Source organism: Canis lupus, chromosome 37 (genome assembly GCF_048164855.1).
Source record: "Canis lupus baileyi chromosome 37, mCanLup2.hap1, whole genome shotgun sequence".
Classification (NCBI taxonomy): Eukaryota; Metazoa; Chordata; class Mammalia; order Carnivora; family Canidae; genus Canis; species Canis lupus.
In genome coordinates, this window is record NC_132874.1 from 1,678,024 (window position 1) to 1,694,784 (window position 16,761).

The 16,761-nt window shown below is 43.5% G+C and overlaps 1 long non-coding RNA gene and 3 other non-coding genes across 4 annotated transcripts; 3 read left to right on the forward strand and 1 right to left on the reverse strand.

The window, feature by feature from the left end:
- Nucleotides 1-1,442: 1,442 nt before the first annotated feature.
- TRNAL-CAA (transfer RNA leucine (anticodon CAA)) lies at nucleotides 1,443-1,548 on the forward strand. Its single transcript has 2 exons — nucleotides 1,443-1,480; nucleotides 1,503-1,548. It is a non-coding gene; the product is annotated as a tRNA-Leu (tRNA).
- Nucleotides 1,549-2,727: 1,179 nt separating this feature from the next.
- On the reverse strand, nucleotides 2,728-9,732 carry LOC140626169 (uncharacterized). The gene is made up of 3 exons (XR_012025369.1): nucleotides 9,625-9,732; nucleotides 7,849-7,937; nucleotides 2,728-5,754 (listed from the first exon to the last, which is right to left on the reverse strand). It is a non-coding gene; the product is annotated as an uncharacterized lncRNA (long non-coding RNA).
- Nucleotides 9,733-9,839: 107 nt separating this feature from the next.
- On the forward strand, nucleotides 9,840-9,911 carry TRNAM-CAU (transfer RNA methionine (anticodon CAU)). The gene has a single exon. It is a non-coding gene; the product is annotated as a tRNA-Met (tRNA).
- A 1,171-nt stretch (nucleotides 9,912-11,082) lies between these two features.
- On the forward strand, nucleotides 11,083-11,155 carry TRNAK-UUU (transfer RNA lysine (anticodon UUU)). Its single transcript has one exon. It is a non-coding gene; the product is annotated as a tRNA-Lys (tRNA).
- The last annotated feature ends 5,606 nt before the right edge of the window (nucleotides 11,156-16,761 follow it).

Here is a 16,761-nt window from a genome sequence, read left to right on the forward strand (position 1 = left end):
CAGAAAATACAATCTGTCACTGGCTTTCTTATGGCTGGACTCAGATTTCACTCATCCAATTTCCCCTGAACTTGTAAAGAAAAACTTGAGAAAATAAATTAATAATAAAGAGGCATTTGGAAATATTCCACCCAGGAGGTCATGAAATATTGACTGTGCTGTGCAGGAACCAATCTATCAAAGACAATTGGATTATGGCATATTTTCAGCTGCGATTCCATATTCACAATACATTTTATTAATATTCATTTTCAAGTATATTTTAAACCTATACTCAGTTTTCATTTCACAGAAAATATATACATAGACCTCAAACTGGTATTATAGGTAGTATTATGCAAAAATTCAACATTTGCATATATCAAAATAAACAATTTTGTATTCTGTTGTAATTGCACTGCTGAAATATAGTCACATTAAAAAGAATAACATCTACAAATAACCTAATTTTGAAGAAAGATATTTCCCATTCAATGCTAGAGTCACAGATGAAGAAATTAAAATTAATTTTATATTAGATTTTAAAGTGATGTCTACAAATTTAAGTGTCCTGTAGATTTAGACCCTTGCAGTCTAATTATAGAAGCCTGTTGATACTCCTATTTACTGGAATTTTACACTGCTTCTCTCCTTCACAGTTTAACCCTAGAATGAATACTAGTCGCAACCGGGTTCTTTTGCTTCTTTTGACTACTTCACTTTCACAGTCACCGAAACATTTTTTTTTTTCAGCCATAAAAGCCATTATGTTTCGGAATAATTACTTGCCAAGGTGGGTCATTTTGCCGAAAAGCATCTGAGAGCTCTAGAGAAAGGAGGGTGGGATTATCCTGCAGCGCCCAAGGACCCCGCGGGCCAGGGGACAGGGATGGTTCCCGAACTGGGTGCCGAAGTCAAAGATGAAACGGTGCTGCCGGCTGTGGATTCAAATCTGGATCGGTTGAGAACGAGGAGAAACGCCTCCAAATCCACTGAACGGATCTCTAGATTCCGGCCCCCTGGGTCCAGGGCAGTGGGGACCATGCTTGTTCACCGAGTCTCCATGGCCCTGGAGCAGCCTCGGGCTGGGCTACAGAATGGGGGTCCGAGTCGCAAAGAACACGGCGACCTGCAGTCCCAGGTGCGGGCGCTACAAGGACAGAGGTCCCAGGTGAGGTCGCTGCGGGGACAGAGGCCCCGCTGCGGGGCCGGCGGGGCCGGGGGTGGGGGGAGACCAGCAGGGGCGCCCCCAGCGCGCCGGCGCCCTGATCTCCAGGCCTGTAGGAACGGCTCGGGTCGGCGCTGACGCCGTGCTCCTGCCCGCCTTCCTGCGCTCAGAGTTCAGAACGCTCGCCCAGGCCGCCGGGCCCAGGGATGAGGGCTTTCCGGGCTGCAGGCGCGAAGCAGGAGCGCAGAAGCCTAAGCGCCTGCAGGACGGGACTCGCCAGGGGCCGCGCCGCAGTGTCAGGATGGCCGAGTGGTCTAAGGCGCCAGACTCAAGCGGAGGCTTCCTGCGCCGGGACTTCTGGTCTCCGGATGGAGGCGTGGGTTCGAATCCCACTTCTGACACTTCCACTTTTGTTCCTCCTTAACACCCCCGGAGATTTCTGGCCTCGACTGGCTTCCAGTGAATGAAAAGTCCCTAACTCGAGAATCCTGGGATGCTTTCAGGGACATTTGGACGCAACCCCCAGCGCCATTAGAGCTCCCCTCTTCCCAGAAGAAAAAGCCATTATCAACGTGTAGACCAGTCAGTTTTTAGTATGGAGAGAATGACTGAAATCTTCACTACTTTTTCATCAGCGAAAAAGAATCAATTATAAAGCTCTGTCCAAGTTTTCTATGCTAACTGTAAACCTGAGAAGGAAGCCCTTCACAGTGATGACACTTGAAAATGTCTAGGTCAGCAATAGCGGAGAAATGGCCATGCTCTTAAAATAAACTAAATCGATAGCTCCCTCTGAGATTTTATCTCATGATGATGTGATTTAGACGTCTTTCGTTTTTTGAAGGTAAAAAAATATACATATATAGGGGATCCCGGGGTGGCTCAGCGGTTTAGCGCCTGCCTTTGGCCCAGGACGTGATCCTGAGGTCCAGGAATCGAGTCCTGCATCAGGCTCCCTGCATGGAGTCTGCTTCTCCCTCTGCCTCTCTCTCTCTCTCTCTCTCTGTCTTTCATGAATAAATAAACAAACCCTTTTTTAAAAAAATGCATTGTATGAAGTTTACAAAGGCTAAAATCTTGGTCTTAAAATTAAGATCTTAGATATTTGCAGTTTTGCTTTTAAATGAGTTTGTCTTCCTGTATCATATAGCTTTTGAATGGCTATTCAGCAGTGCCTCTCCTGGGGATGCACATAGTGAAATTCCAGCTCAGCTCCATGGCTGGCCTTGCCTAATATAGTCTCTGTAGCATTTTTTTTCTTTTTTCAAAATTGAGATACATTTCACACAATGTTGTGTAAATTTAAGATGCACAACATACTTCTGTCTGGTCACGTGATTATCATTGCTTCTAGTGCTGAGAGCAGTTAAGATCTAGTCTCTTGATAAGTTTTACGTTTATAAGCACAATCTTGTTGTCCATAATCATTATATTGTGTATTAGGTTTTCAGGAACTACTACATATCTCTGCTACCTTATTATGTACTAGTTGCAAAGATGTACCTTAGAATAATATCTCTCCCATTCCCCCACTCCCACCTCTGGCTATCCACCATTTTACTTTGCTTTCACTATTTTTAAAAAAAATTCCACATTCCACATATAAGAGATATTATGTAGTACTTGTCTTTCTCTGACTTATTTCACTTAGCCTAATATTCTCAGAGATCCCCCATGTTGATCCAAATGGCAGAATTTCCTCTTTTCTCATAGCTAAATACCATTCTATATATATACACATATAAAATTTTATATCTATATCTATATTCTATATATAATTGGAGAGTATTTATAGTGATATATATAATTTCATATATATATACTATATATCATATATATATGTATACAAATGTATCTTACATCTTTATCCATTCATCCATTGATGACAAAGGTTGCTTCCATATTTTGGCCTATCATGAATAATACTGCAATAAACATGGGAGTGCATATGTCTGAATACTGTTTTTATTTCCTTTAAATAAATACCCAGAAGTGGGATTTCTGTATCATATGATAGTTCTATTTTTAATTTTTAAAGGAACCTCCATAATGTTTTCCACAGTGGCTGCACCAGTTTACACTCCCACCAACAGTGTACCAGGGTTTCCTTTTCTCCACATCCTCCTGAACACTTGTTATCACTTGTCTTCTTGATGATAGCTCTTCAGACAGGTATGAGGTGATACCTCATTGTGGGTTTGATTTGCATTGCCTTGACAGTTAATGATAAGGAGCATCTTTTCATGTACCTTCTGTCCATTGGAATGTCTTCCTTGGCAAAAATGTCTATTTAATTCCTCTGCTCATTTAAGTATCAGATTGCTATTTTGTTATTAAGTTGTATGAATTCTTTACAAATTTTTAATATTAACCCCTTATTCAATACTTGATTTGCAAAATTTTTCTCCTATTCTGTAGGTTGTCTTTTTATTCTGTTGACTGTTTCTTTTGTTGTGAAGGAGAATAGCTTTTTTTCTAAAGAATAATATTAAACACTTTACAGAGGATCTATATGTTGATGGAGATGAAAGGGTTTGATACCAGGCATGACAAGGAAAAACAATCTATCAAAGTACAACTGAGAGTGATCTTTTATGGACTAATCACAAAGTGAGTCATGGACAGCCAGGTGTGATTAATTTATTTCTTTGAGGGCGCCTCGGTGGCTCAGTCAGTTAAGCATCTGCCTTCGGCTCAGGTCATGATCCCAAGGCCTCAGATTGAGGCCCATGTGGGGCTCCCTGCTCACGGAGAGCCTGCTTCTCCCTCTCCCCCTGCTTATGCTTGCTCTCACTATCTCTCTCTCTCTCTCAAACAAATAAAATCTTTTTAAAAATTTTACTTCTTTGAATTCAAAGCCTCCCTTTCCCTTCCAAAGATGATTCCATTCCATTTCTTACAGTCTCCTTCTCACTTCTACAAATTTATAACCACCTACCACTCCTTTTGCTCTACCTTTCCTCTGAAATAATGAAATTGTAAATTATTTTTCTCCATATCTCCATTTTTATCTTTTTCAATCATTGTTCTGAGTTGGGACTGTTTGTTTTTCTGTTACTGGTTTTACTTTCTATGTGTCAAAATATCCACAGTATATTTTGGCCTAGACAGAGAAATGTAAAAAGTAAAATAAAATAAAAATCCTTTTGCAGTTTGCTTCCCTTTGTAAAGTACCAATACCTGCTTAATACAAGGAGCATGGGCCTCTGAGGTTCCCTCTGGCCAGGAAACTGTTATAGAGCTCAATGGGAATGTGGAAGCGATGATCTTAGTATTTGCCCCCTTCCCCAAATATACTAAACCTGGATGTACTAAAGGTTGTACCAAACCTGGATGATGGCAACATAAGGTATTTTGATACAACTTTTAAATTCAAAAGGTAAAGCCAGAACATGAGGGGCATCCGGGTGGCTCAGTGGTTGAGCATCTGCCTTTGGCTCAGGTCATGGTCCCAGGGTCCTGGGATCAGTCCCACATCCAGCTCCCCCAAGGGAGCCTGCTTCTCCCTCTGCTGATGTCTCTGCCTCTCTCTGTGTGTCTGTCATGAATAAATAAAATCTAAAAAAGATTTAAAAAAAAACAGAAAATGTATATATTAACTCTTACAGTGGATCTTTCTCACTAACATAAAAACACAAATGCTGCAAATTGATTTTACTGTTGTATTATTGATTCTCTTTTGCTTCTTTCAGTTTCTCTCTGTGGGGAAAAGGAGTGAATTTCCCAGTAATTTTGTCACCACTCCAACCAGTCTTAAGGATTAACCTGATTCAAGCTTATGCTGACCTAAGTCTATAGCAGAAATCACGTACTTTCCTTGGGATCTGCAGACCACTGGCTTGAGGAGTGAAGGACCAGGCTTTTCCAGAAGACAAGGCCTGGCTGTCTTCAAGAACAGCTGCCTCCAGTCCAGCAAGTCTGTGCAGGGTCACGTCCACATATGTAGCAGTCTGGGCAACCACTTCTCCTACGTGTAGTCTCCTCTCTATCCCCATGCCTGCCCCTTCACTGCCCTCTGCTTCACCTGGACAGAGCAACTGTCTCTGAGACATTAGCCCACCATCTTCCCAGGTTGCTGGCTTCTTGACTAAAGCCACTTTTCCCTTCCCACCATCATTTGTCTCTGACTACTGATTTTTCAGCAGCTTGCAGCCAGCCTGACTTGGGAACCAGTTCTCTAGTAACAGTTTCCCCAGTGGAAAAGCCTTGGACAGATGTGTGGGAGCCTCTTCGCCTGAGCTACCACCCAAAAAAGCCTACGTCTTACACCGGCTCGTAGTCAGGCCTTCACTTTCCCGCAGCCAGGAAGACAATGTAGCATCTTCCTCCTGACCAGAGAATCTGGCTGATGTCTCTCTCAGCAAGGGGAGGCCTTTCTGGTTACCTTGTATCTTTGTTGTGTTGTGCTTGTTTTTAAGATGAGTTCCCAGGTTTTGGGTTTTGTTAAGTTCACCAAGGTTGGCAGAGCAAGGCATGATCTTCCCGTGGAAATTGTTGCCACCTTCTTCTCCAGGAAGAGGGGTCACCGGTGGCTCCAAGATGGTTAAATGTGCCCGAAGGACTGTGGACACACGCAGGTTCTCTAGTGGAGGATTTTCATTTGTCGGCTGTGGGTTGGGGTATGAGAGATGCCCTTGATGTACTGCGAGCAGGATGAGGATTTGCATGGAGGGGCCTGGTCAGGGGAGGGTGCTGCCCTGGTAGGGGAGATTGAGATGGGGCTTTGGGAGAGGGGGGGCGGGGAGGGGAGCGGGAGGAGTCTGGAGGGGGAGGACTGAGACCTAGGACCAAAAGATGCACACGTTTGAGGAGTTTGGCAAGAACAAAACAGCTCCGTCAGAAGTGGGATTTGAACCCACACCTCTATACAGAGAACAGAACCCTAGGGCGGTAAACAGGTGCTTGAGTCTGGCTCCATCCTGACACGACACTTGGGGCCTGTGCACAGTAACAGCTGTCAAGGATCAGAGACCATCCACCCAGGAGCGGAGCAGAGAGTCATTCTAGCAGGTCCAGGGGCCAACCCAGGAGCATCCTGTACCACCTGCAAAACCCACAGGTGGGGACTAACAGCCTCTGCAGGGAAACTGCAAGTTGGCGATGGGATGGTCACTGCTCTGGAGTCTGGGGTCTTCTTCCCACTGCCCCCCATCCCTGAGGGCCAGGCCTTGCAAGACTGGCCTGAGGGGTGAGGGGCTAGGGATGCAGGTCTGGTGGGCACTGGGTGGCACCAACCCCTCTCTGGGCCTCTCTCCTCAGAGCCACAGACCCTCCCACCACGATACCTCACAGTACTTCATCATCAAGTTCTATTAGTGTGAGATCAGACTCTGGGGGGGCCTGAAATAGCCCCAGTATACACCTGTATTTTCAGCATCTGGTTCCTGCAAGGGCACCACGCAGTCTTGAATATCACTACGCAACCCAAGGTCTCCCCACTTCCATCACTTCTTTCTGCCTCCCCTCCTTCCTCTCCTTTCCTGTTCCTCCCCTCCCCTTCTCTTTCTCACCTTCTTCCCCCTTCCATTCTGTCGGCCTGCAGAGGGACCAGTGATGTGAAGGGAAAGGGCAGGCGTTATTATAGGACATAAGATATAACATGGCAGCATGGAAGACTTGGTTTAATATCTCTACTGAGTTAAGATAAAAAAGTTGTGTGTGTGTTTTAATCTCTCCTACCTTGGTTAAGGTGTAGGACAGGTGTTCATCCAATGTTCATGCTTCATGCAGCCCCATAGAACCGTTCTCAGTTATTCCCCTAAATTAATGACTTTCAGAACCCTTTCATTTCCCACAAGGACAATCCAAACCGGTAGGCCCTGGCAAACAGCTATATGCAAACAGTTTGTATGCATTGCCAGCAGCAGGAATTGTTCTGTTTTGGTTTGGTCTTCATACTGACAACATAAAATACTGTTTTAAAGGCCCTGCAAAGTTGTAGAAAAACGTGAGGGCCTTTAATCAGCTTTGTATGTCTGAACTCAAGCTCCATCACTTACAAAAGTGTGGTGTGTGATGTTTTATAGTATTTTGGCCATCTGTGAACATTTCCTTCATCTGTAAGTTTAGGGAATAATTCCTTTCTTGAGATTCTCAAGGGATTAAAAAGAATTTATGGGGACTCTTGGATGGCTCAATGGTTGAGCAGCTGCCTTTGGCTCAGGTCATGATCCGGGGTCCTGGGACAGAGTCCCGCATCGGGCTCCCCACAGGGAACCTGCTTCTCCCTCTGCCTGTGTCTCTGCCTCTCTCTGTGAGTCTCTCGTGAATAAATAAATAAATCTTCAAAAACATAGAATTATGTAGGTACTTTCCCTAGCAAACCATGCAACAAGTTACAGCTGCTCAAGAGACTGTTGGCCTTCACATTTCCATTTACTACCCCTGACATCACTACAGTTTTGCAACAACCCAAATTCCCTGCTCCATTGCCTTTTCTGAACTATGGTATCCTGTCTTCCAAATACCTAGAAAATGTGTTCTCAGTCCTTCTTTTTGGCTAATTTTTTTTTTCAAACTTCACAATCGCCAGCCCACCTTGGGTCATGTACTCTGTCAAGATGCACTTGACATCTCAGTCAGGACTTCTTTTTCTTTTAAGCTCTCAAAACATATTGGTGTCATCAATAGGACAAAAAGCTAAAAACTTGACTTTAAAAAATATAATATGAACACAATGTCAAAGATTTCATATATCTCACCAATAACAGCTTGGTCCTTCTGGTGATGGAATGTCCTCTATGGCTCCTCCAGCAGTGGGCCTTCTTCATAAAGTAAGATCTTTATGTTTCTGAATAGAAATTGAAAGACAATTTTGAAGCTAAAGATGAGGCAGTGAGGAGTGAGTGATAGAAATGAGCAATTTGTGGTATATGCCTCAACTCCAGCTAAATAAATGCCCACAAAGAGGGAGCAACCCACAAGGACTCAGGTTAATTTTTCTGGAATAGGAACATCTGTCGTGAGCTTTTGAAGGTTTTGTAGAGGGCCGCTCTCAAGACCACAAACCTGAGCCAGAGCTCTGCCTCACTGCACTTCCAGCCTCCCTCTTTAGGTGTTCCTGGGGGGGGGGGGGGTCCCAGGAACTGAGGTTACTGGCTCACAGGACCAGAGGCCAGTGCTTCTCCTTTGTTCTGTTAGTGCAGCTGGGGGGGGGGGGGTTATTGGGAATGAAACCATCTGGGGGAAGCCATGACCCCATGGCTTCTGTCTTAGGAGGTCAACACAAATTCTGCAGATTCTGTAGCAGAGAAAGTGAAAAAGAGGAGGATGTAGCCCACAGATTTCAGAGGGAAGATTGAGAAGGGAAGAACAGCTCAGAAAAAGAATCAATCAGAATTTCCTGAGGCTGGACTTTATGCAATAAAGATCACGTTTCTGGTTTCGGAATATTGGCGGCCAGGTTCATCTCAAGAGATTGATGTTCTCTCTGCCCTTGGGAGAACAATGATATCTGGTTCCTGAAGTGCGGAATATTGATACCTTGTCTTTGTAAAATCCATTTAAAAATATTACCTCTCCAATACAGAGCACCTTCTGCCTTCAAGACTTTTTTTTCTTTTTAACTTTAGAGAAATCGAATCATACAGATGAATATGAAGGATAACCATGAAGCTGAAAGGAGAGAAGTCTGGTTTTGAATACATAGGCAACAGGTGGCCAACGGCTCAGGTGTGAACAAAGATTCCAGCAAGGTGAGATCATCTGGGGATCTAATAGCTGTAAGGCCAAGTGCCCGGAGGAGGAATGGAAACTGCACGAACTGAGAGGTTGTTTCAGATACTTTTGCGTAAGAGACCGCTAGTTTTTTCAAGGATGCCCTGGGGCTATCTTTGGAAGGCGGGAGAAAGAAAAGACAGTCTCTGAGAGGGACAATTAGGAAGGCGCAGGCAACAGGTGTTAGCTAAGAAACGAGAAGATGGAAAAGCTTTAAAACAGCTTTGTAGAATTCTTTGTCCGGAAGAAACAGGCTTCGCTGACAAAAGCGAGTCCAGGGGCATAACTAGAAAGCGACCTGGTCCTGTTTCCTCCTCGAAGGTCCCTAGATCAGGTGGTCACAACGCACTCATAGACTCTCACACACACCTGCTCAGTGTCGAGACTAGAAACAGGAGACTTCTAGTAGGCAGGACGTCCCATTGCAGAGGAGGAGGGCACCGAGCCTCCCGCGAGTCTAGGACCTAGGACCGCCCACTTCCCCGCACCCCTGCGAGTGACGGTTCCGCAAGTACTGGGTCTCCCCGCCTCCGCAGGGACCTCACTCGGTCCTGCCCCCTCCCCCGCCTGCCCCTCTGTCCTGCCCGGCTATCGCCCCATCCCCACCCCGCGGAGCTCGGGACCCAGGCTCTGCCCCCGCCCTGGTCCTGCTCGGGTCGCGGAGGGCCGGGCGGCCGAGCTGTGGGTCCGCGAGTGCGCGGGTGGAGGCGCGGGAGATTTGTTTGGATCCACCCCTAGAAATCCGAGTGGGAAGCCCTAACCGGTGACCGCCGAGCTTCCGAGAAAGGGCTCCACTTCTGGCTTTTCTTGAGTAGCTTGCAAAGGCGCGGACGTGCATGTGGGACAGGGAAATGTGGAGCAGCCCTAGTGCGGAAGAGAGAAGAGGAGGAGGGTGGAAAAGAGGAAGCGATGTGGACACCCGGGGTGACTGTGCGTATGCAAATTTGTAAGATTCAAAGCGACCTCCCCGGCAGGCAGCAGAGTGGCGCAGCGGAAGCGTGCTGGGCCCATAACCCAGAGGTCGATGGATCGAAACCATCCTCTGCTAGCTAGCGTTTTATACTCCACGCAAGATCAGCTCGCCTTTCTCACGTTCCAAAAATCCCGCAGAGCAGCAGGTGGAGGAAGCCAAGTCCCAAACGTTCATGACAGTGATACCACTGCTTTACATTTCTTTTCTCTTTCGGATCTCGTTGAAAATGAGCAATCCTCAAAATTGTGTCTCCATCAACACTTTTAAAGCTCATAACATATTGGGGGAACGAGGCACCATCTTATTTACTGTCCATATGCACTGACTCCCGGCTCCTTCGCCTTCTCAAAGCTGCTACCGTGTCTCGTGAAGGAATGAAGATGTGCAGGGACAGAGGCCGTTTCACCTGCCTGGTCCATCCTGCCTTTCAACAACAGGATGCAGCTCCAGGTAAAACGTGGAGTGAAAAAATAGAACAAGTGGGTACAAGCGGATTCCGTGTGTTGGCGGGGAGGGGCACGCAGTATAGGGCTCACGCCCCTGGAAGGGCCGACAGGTGTGTGCAGAAATGGCAGAACTGGCCAAAGTGGGGTGGGCAGGGGAGAGGGGGGTGCAGGGGGAGGGGCGGGGAGACGGCGGAGGACAGGAGCGTGGCGGAAAGGCGAGGAGTGACGAGCACGGTGGGTTTGCAGGGAGTTCGTTTCCGTGGGGGACAGAAGCCCCTCTCAAGGGAGGGCGTCACGTTTGTCCGTTGCTCTTCCATTAACATCCCGGGAACCCCCAACTCCGAAAGAAAAAACGGCAAGACTTGAACCCCCTGCCTTGGGCCTCAACCTTCATCCTTTACCCAATTTATGGCTGCCCTGAAGTTCTTCCCACTTGCCAAAGTCATTGGTGGAAGTGGCACTTCTTCCTGCTGCTGAGCTGGCGCGGAACCTGAGTCCACTGAAAGGCCGGCTCTAAGGGCTCCTTCTGCAAGCATTACCTGCAGGAATATTCATTCCCTCCCCCAGAAAATCCCACCGTGTTCTGAGCCACTTTCCTGTAATTCCTCCTTGGAGGAATTGGGCAAATACCACCCAATAACGAGCAAGGAGGAAATGCAGTGCTCAGTGCCACCGAGCTCGGTCGCAGCGTCGCCCCGCGCACCTGAAAGACCACCAGTAGCTTCTAAGCACGAGTGCAACTCGTGCCTCCTGGAGCTCCTAGTCATTTTATAAAGTGAATGCAGCGACTCTCACATGAGGCCTGGGTAGCTCAGTCGGTAGAGCATCAGACTTTTAATCTGAGGGTCCAGGGTTCAAGTCCCTGTTCAGGCGATAACCAGTTCTTTTATTTCAGTTCGGTCTAGGTAAGTGGAGCGCATTGAGAACATTTCCGGAGTTGGGGTACCCATCACAGCCCAACAGAGGCACATCCCCAAAATGGCTTACATTCTAGCTTTTCATTAATGACCTCTTCTCAATATTAAGTAAATCACGTTCCCAGATTTCCAAGAGGAACCGAAAAAGGGCATAACGTAAAAATAGGACATAAGTGACAGAATTATTAAGACAGTCATTTTAAAATTCCCTTGATGTGATTCATTAATCTTGGAATGGTGGGGGGCGGGGGCAATCTAGGTGGGCCTGACAAGAATTTAAGGGAGTAGTGGCTCTGCCCAGTCTGGCTCTGAGGCTCCCCACGGTTTGGAGGCACTCTTCCTACATAGAAAATCCGTGGCATCTCCAAAGCCTCAGTAAAAGACATAACGTGCAAACACATTTTGAAATGGTTTTAGCTGCCTTTTTTGTCTCTACATTAAAAAATTTCTGTTGTTATCCAGGGATTTGGATTATGGTTAAAGACCCTGGTCATGGGCTCCTAGTGTATGATTTCCATGGACAAAGTGTTAAACCACCTGGCTGTGAAACAAAGGTCCTGAGAATTCAGTTTTTGTGATTCTGCATGTTTTTAGTCTGATGATATGAAGTATAAATATGGCACTGAAGTTCATCATATCAGTTTTCCTTCTTTGCTGTTATATTGTTAATTTGAAATAATCAGGTGTGTGCAGTTTTAATCTCTACCCTGTCTTTGTGTATCTTATTATTTTTATACACACATGAAAATGAAAAACCATTCTAAAAGTCAAAACTATGCAAAGAGATATACTCAGAGAAATGTCACTCGCCCTGGTGGTTCTCTCCTATTTCTTCCTGCTGTCTCTCTCCACTCACCCCACCAACTCTCTGCAGGTCATCAGTCTCTGCAGCTTCTGGTTTATCCTTCCTGCATCTCCTTTTGAATAAACAAGCAGGATCATAATTTTTAAATGTCCTCTTCTTTCTTGGGCTAAACATAGCATACTATTGATGTTGATTTGCACTTAATTTTTTCACTTAATGACAGATCCTAGATATTGCTTGTCAGTTCTTAGAGATCTTTTCTGTTCTTTTTAAATATTTTTACAGCTGCATAATTACTCCATTGTGTGGAAGTAACAATTTATTTAACCACTTTCAACCTAAAAATATGAGTTTTTAGGTTGTTTGCAATTACAAACAATGCTGCAACAAATAAATAGGAACATGTGTATTTTCATTCTGTTGAAGGTAGATTTTCAGGGTAAATCACCAGATTTGGGGTTGGCAGAAGTGATGAATGCCTATGTAATCTTGTTAGATATATCCAAATTCCCCTCCAACAAACAAACAAACAAACAAACAAACAAATTCCCCTCCATAACGGTTGTATCAATTTGCATTCCCACCAGCAAGAAATCAATGCCTCTTCCCCAGAGCATGGACATACTTTTTAATTTTTGCAAATCTGATAGAAGAAAAATGGCACCTCAGTTTGCTGTCAATTTTCATTTCTTTATCTATTAGAGAGTTTGGACACATATTCATATGTATAATTGCTTTTTTCTATCTTTAAAATGATTATCTATTAACATCTTTTGACTATTTTACTATGAAGTTTTGGCTTTTTTTTCCCCCAATCATTAATTGTTTATCTCTCTATATCAGAGATATTAACCTTTATCTGTGATAAGTATTACAAATACTCTTTCCTCCTCCCCTCCTTCCCCCTAATTTGTCAGGTATTTTTGTTTGCTTATCATTTTTTCTGAATTTTAACTATTTTTAGACACTTGAATATATCAAATTGTGGTGCTCACAAATGAATAGACAAATGGCTCAGTGCAATAAAATACAAAGTCCAGAAAGAAACCAGATCACAGAAGGACATTTAGTACATGATAGAGAATGCATTTCAAACCACAGGTGGAAAGATCAAACTTTGTGATAAATAGTTCAGGAACAACATTCCTAGAATTGAAGAGTCAAGGCCTTGCTCCTGATGCAGCTTCAGCTTCAGGAAATGCTGTGGCTGGTTTGATCTATCCAGACCACTCAAACTTTCTCCATATCAGCGATAAGGCCAGTTCACTTTCTTATCCTTCGTGTATCCACTGGAATACGCTTTTAATTTCCTTCAAGAACTTTTCCTTTGCATTCACAACTTGGCCAATCGTTTGGCACAAGAGACTGGGCTTTCAGCCTATCTTGGCTTTCAATGTGCCCTCCTCACTAAACTTGATCATTTCTAGCTTTTGATGTAAAGAGAGAGACATGACATTCCTCCTTTTCACTTGAACAATTAGAGGCCATTGTAGGGTTACTAATTGGCCTAAGTTCAACATAGTTGAATCTCAGGGAATACAAAGCCCCAAGGGGAGGGAGAGGCCAGTGGATGGAGCTATCAGAACATACATAACATACATGAATTAAATTCACTCTCTTATTTGGGCAGTTCATGCCCCCCTCCCCCAAACAACGACAACAGTAGCATCCCAAATCACTAATCACAAATACAACAGTAATGAAAGAATTTGAAATATTGTCAAAATTACCAAAGTGTGACACAGGACATGAAATGAGCAAGTGCCATTGGAAAAATGGTGCCAGCAAACTCACTCGACACAGGGTTGCAGTTTGTAAAAAACTAAAAAAGGAATAAAGCAAAGCTCAAGAAAACAAATAATGCATGTATATCTCGTGAGTACCTTCCTAGAAGCCAAACTGTTGATTTATTAGGTTACATAAATGTTTAACTATTTGAGGTTATGATAAACTATTTTTCCAAAGCTGTAAAAATATATGCTTCTGTCTTTGTCCACTGGGGCTACTATGACAAATGACCACAGACTGGGTGACTTATAAACAACAGATATTTATTTCTCAGTAGTTTTAGAGGCTGAGCAGTCTGAGATCAAGGTGCTGGCAGCTTCAATTGCCTGATAGGAGCTTCCTGGTTCATACACCACTGTCTTCTCACAGGGCAGAAGGACAGGAGAGCTTTCTGGGGTCTCCTTTAAAGGTCACTAATCCTATTCAGTAGGGACTAACTCCTGACCTAATCACTTCTCAAAGGATCCGTATCCTAATACCATCATAGTGAGGATCAAGATTTCAACATATGAATTTGGGAGTACACAAACATTCAGTCCATGACATCCAGATCCACGTAATTCAATCTGGGTCAAAGGGCCTGAGAATCAGAAGTGCCGAAGGCAGAAGATCCATGTTCCAGCTTGAGCAATCAGGCAGGAAGGGCTGAATTCTTCCTCAGTCTTTTTGTTCTATTGAGACTCTCAGTGGCTTGAAAGATGCCCATCCACTTGGGGGAGGGCAGAAGGCTTTAGTGAATACACTCATTCAAGTGCTAATTTCATCCAGAAACACCCTCACAGACACACCTAGAAACAATGTTTAGCCTAATACCTGGGTACCCTGTGATCCAGGCAAGTTAACATCATAGTTAACTGCTGTAGCTCTTTGGGCAATGTATGAAGTGTTACTGTTTTTTCAAATCCTTTCCAACTGTTGTTATTTTTGTTCATTTAATTTTTATCCTATCAAGTGGAAGTAAGTTTTTTGAGAAAATGGCTTGCATTTGTGTATCACAAGAAGGTTGAATATCTCCAACATAAATCCAAACATTTGAATTTTCTCCTGAATTCTGGTTTATTTATTTATTTGACTGCCCATTTATCAATTGTGTTGATGTGCTTGACTTATCAATATGTGGGAGTTTTGATATTTTTTTCTTTAGTTTCTTACAGTTCAATTCAGTTATTTGAATTGTAGTTAACCTTTCTCAGTGTAAATTGTGTTTTCTTTTTAAACTATAATTTGATTAAAAGAAACTATTAATTTCATACACACATACCCATCAAAGTTTTCTTTGTAGCATTTCTGTGTTGTATTCAACCAGTCTTCCCAATCTCTGCTGTTGCAATATACATTCTCATGAGGTGGCACTCACTTGTCTGGAGATGCTCATCTTCCTTCCACCACCTCCTCCTGCACTACTCTAGATCAAGAGGGCTCCACTCCTCAGGCTCCATTTCCCAAACTAACTTCCCACCTGTCCGCAATTTAGTTTAGTGAATATGATGCACTGGTGGGAGAGTAGCGCGCAAAAGGGCTAGAGTAGCCTGATAACTTCCACCTCTCTTTACTTTGGGTGCCATATCCTGAAGTAGCTGCATAGTCTCTTTGGCTTCAGTTCTCAGTGAACGGGACTAGTTTGATTAGATTTGGGATCTGGATAATTCCAATTCCCCTCTCTTTCTAAAGGTATGATGGTAGGTACTTTGCTTTCCTTTTTTTTTTTTTTTTTTTGGAAGCATTTGAAAATATCTTCATATGTACAGAGCATTAACTTTTTGAATGTAGGTTACAATTTAGGAAAATGCTGAAATGGGATGTTGAATAGCCATGTCTGTGCTGATTGGTTCATGTCCCGTGCTCCTTTGTCCTGGACCATGTAAGCCGCATTCCCCAACTTGCCTTGTCAGGTTGCTTCTGGTTAGGTTTAAATTGGTGTTCAGCACTGGATGGAGATGAGAGGAGAGAAGCAAGAGTGAAAGCAGGCTTTACTCACCACCACTTGGCCTTGGCTGTATCTCCTCAAAGCATCAAATACCTTCTAGGGCAAATCTGTGACTTCAAGTTCTCCCAGGTAGCCTTCTGGCTTTCTGTGTTGATAGTCTCTGTCCCACTGATCACATTAGCTCTTCTATCATTAATTTAGCCAATTTACTATTTTAAATTTCTCACATCATTACCTAGAATAGTATAAACAGGTTCCTGGTTGATTTTTTTATATGGCTACTGAGAGTTTTAAATTTTGTTTTTGACATTTATATCCTTAATCTTCTTAGTGTTAATCTTTATCCAATTTCATGTTTCCCTTCATGGGAATACTGTTTTTTTCCTAGCTGCATTATTAATTGTTTGAATTCTCCTCTGTACTAACATGCCACCAGTGCCCATATACCAAATTATATAAACACAAATCTCTTCTGAGGCTTCTGTCTTATTTAATCAATTAGAGGTTCAATATCGAAGCCGGTATTGTAATAATATTTTAATTCTTGGAGTGTCTAATAAGTTCTGCCAGCCTGTTGGTAATCCTTTCCTTATTTTCCTTGCTATTGTAGGCCCTATACACTTACATACGGTTTTACAACAAGGTCTTGGAAATTTTATCAAGTTCTTGGAAAATATTGTTGGAATTTATAATGGAATTACATTGAATTCATAGGTCAATTTAGGAAGAAATGATATCATTGAGATATTAAGTCCCCCAATCCATAAAATGATATACTTCTCCATTTATTTAGGTTTTTAATGTCTCTTTTTAAAATAAGTTATTTTGTCATTTTACCTTTTCTAATATTTTTAGAAAGTTTATATTTTTATCTGTTAGTTATGGTCATCATATGTCATTTAAGAGCTTTGTCCTCCTCTTCTTTTGATAATCTCTTCTGCATTCTAGTCTGAGCAACAATAGCAGAACCATATACTCTTCCTTCCCACCTCCCTTCCCTTTCACCCACAACCAATTTTAATCAGCACATTTCCAGATTTTA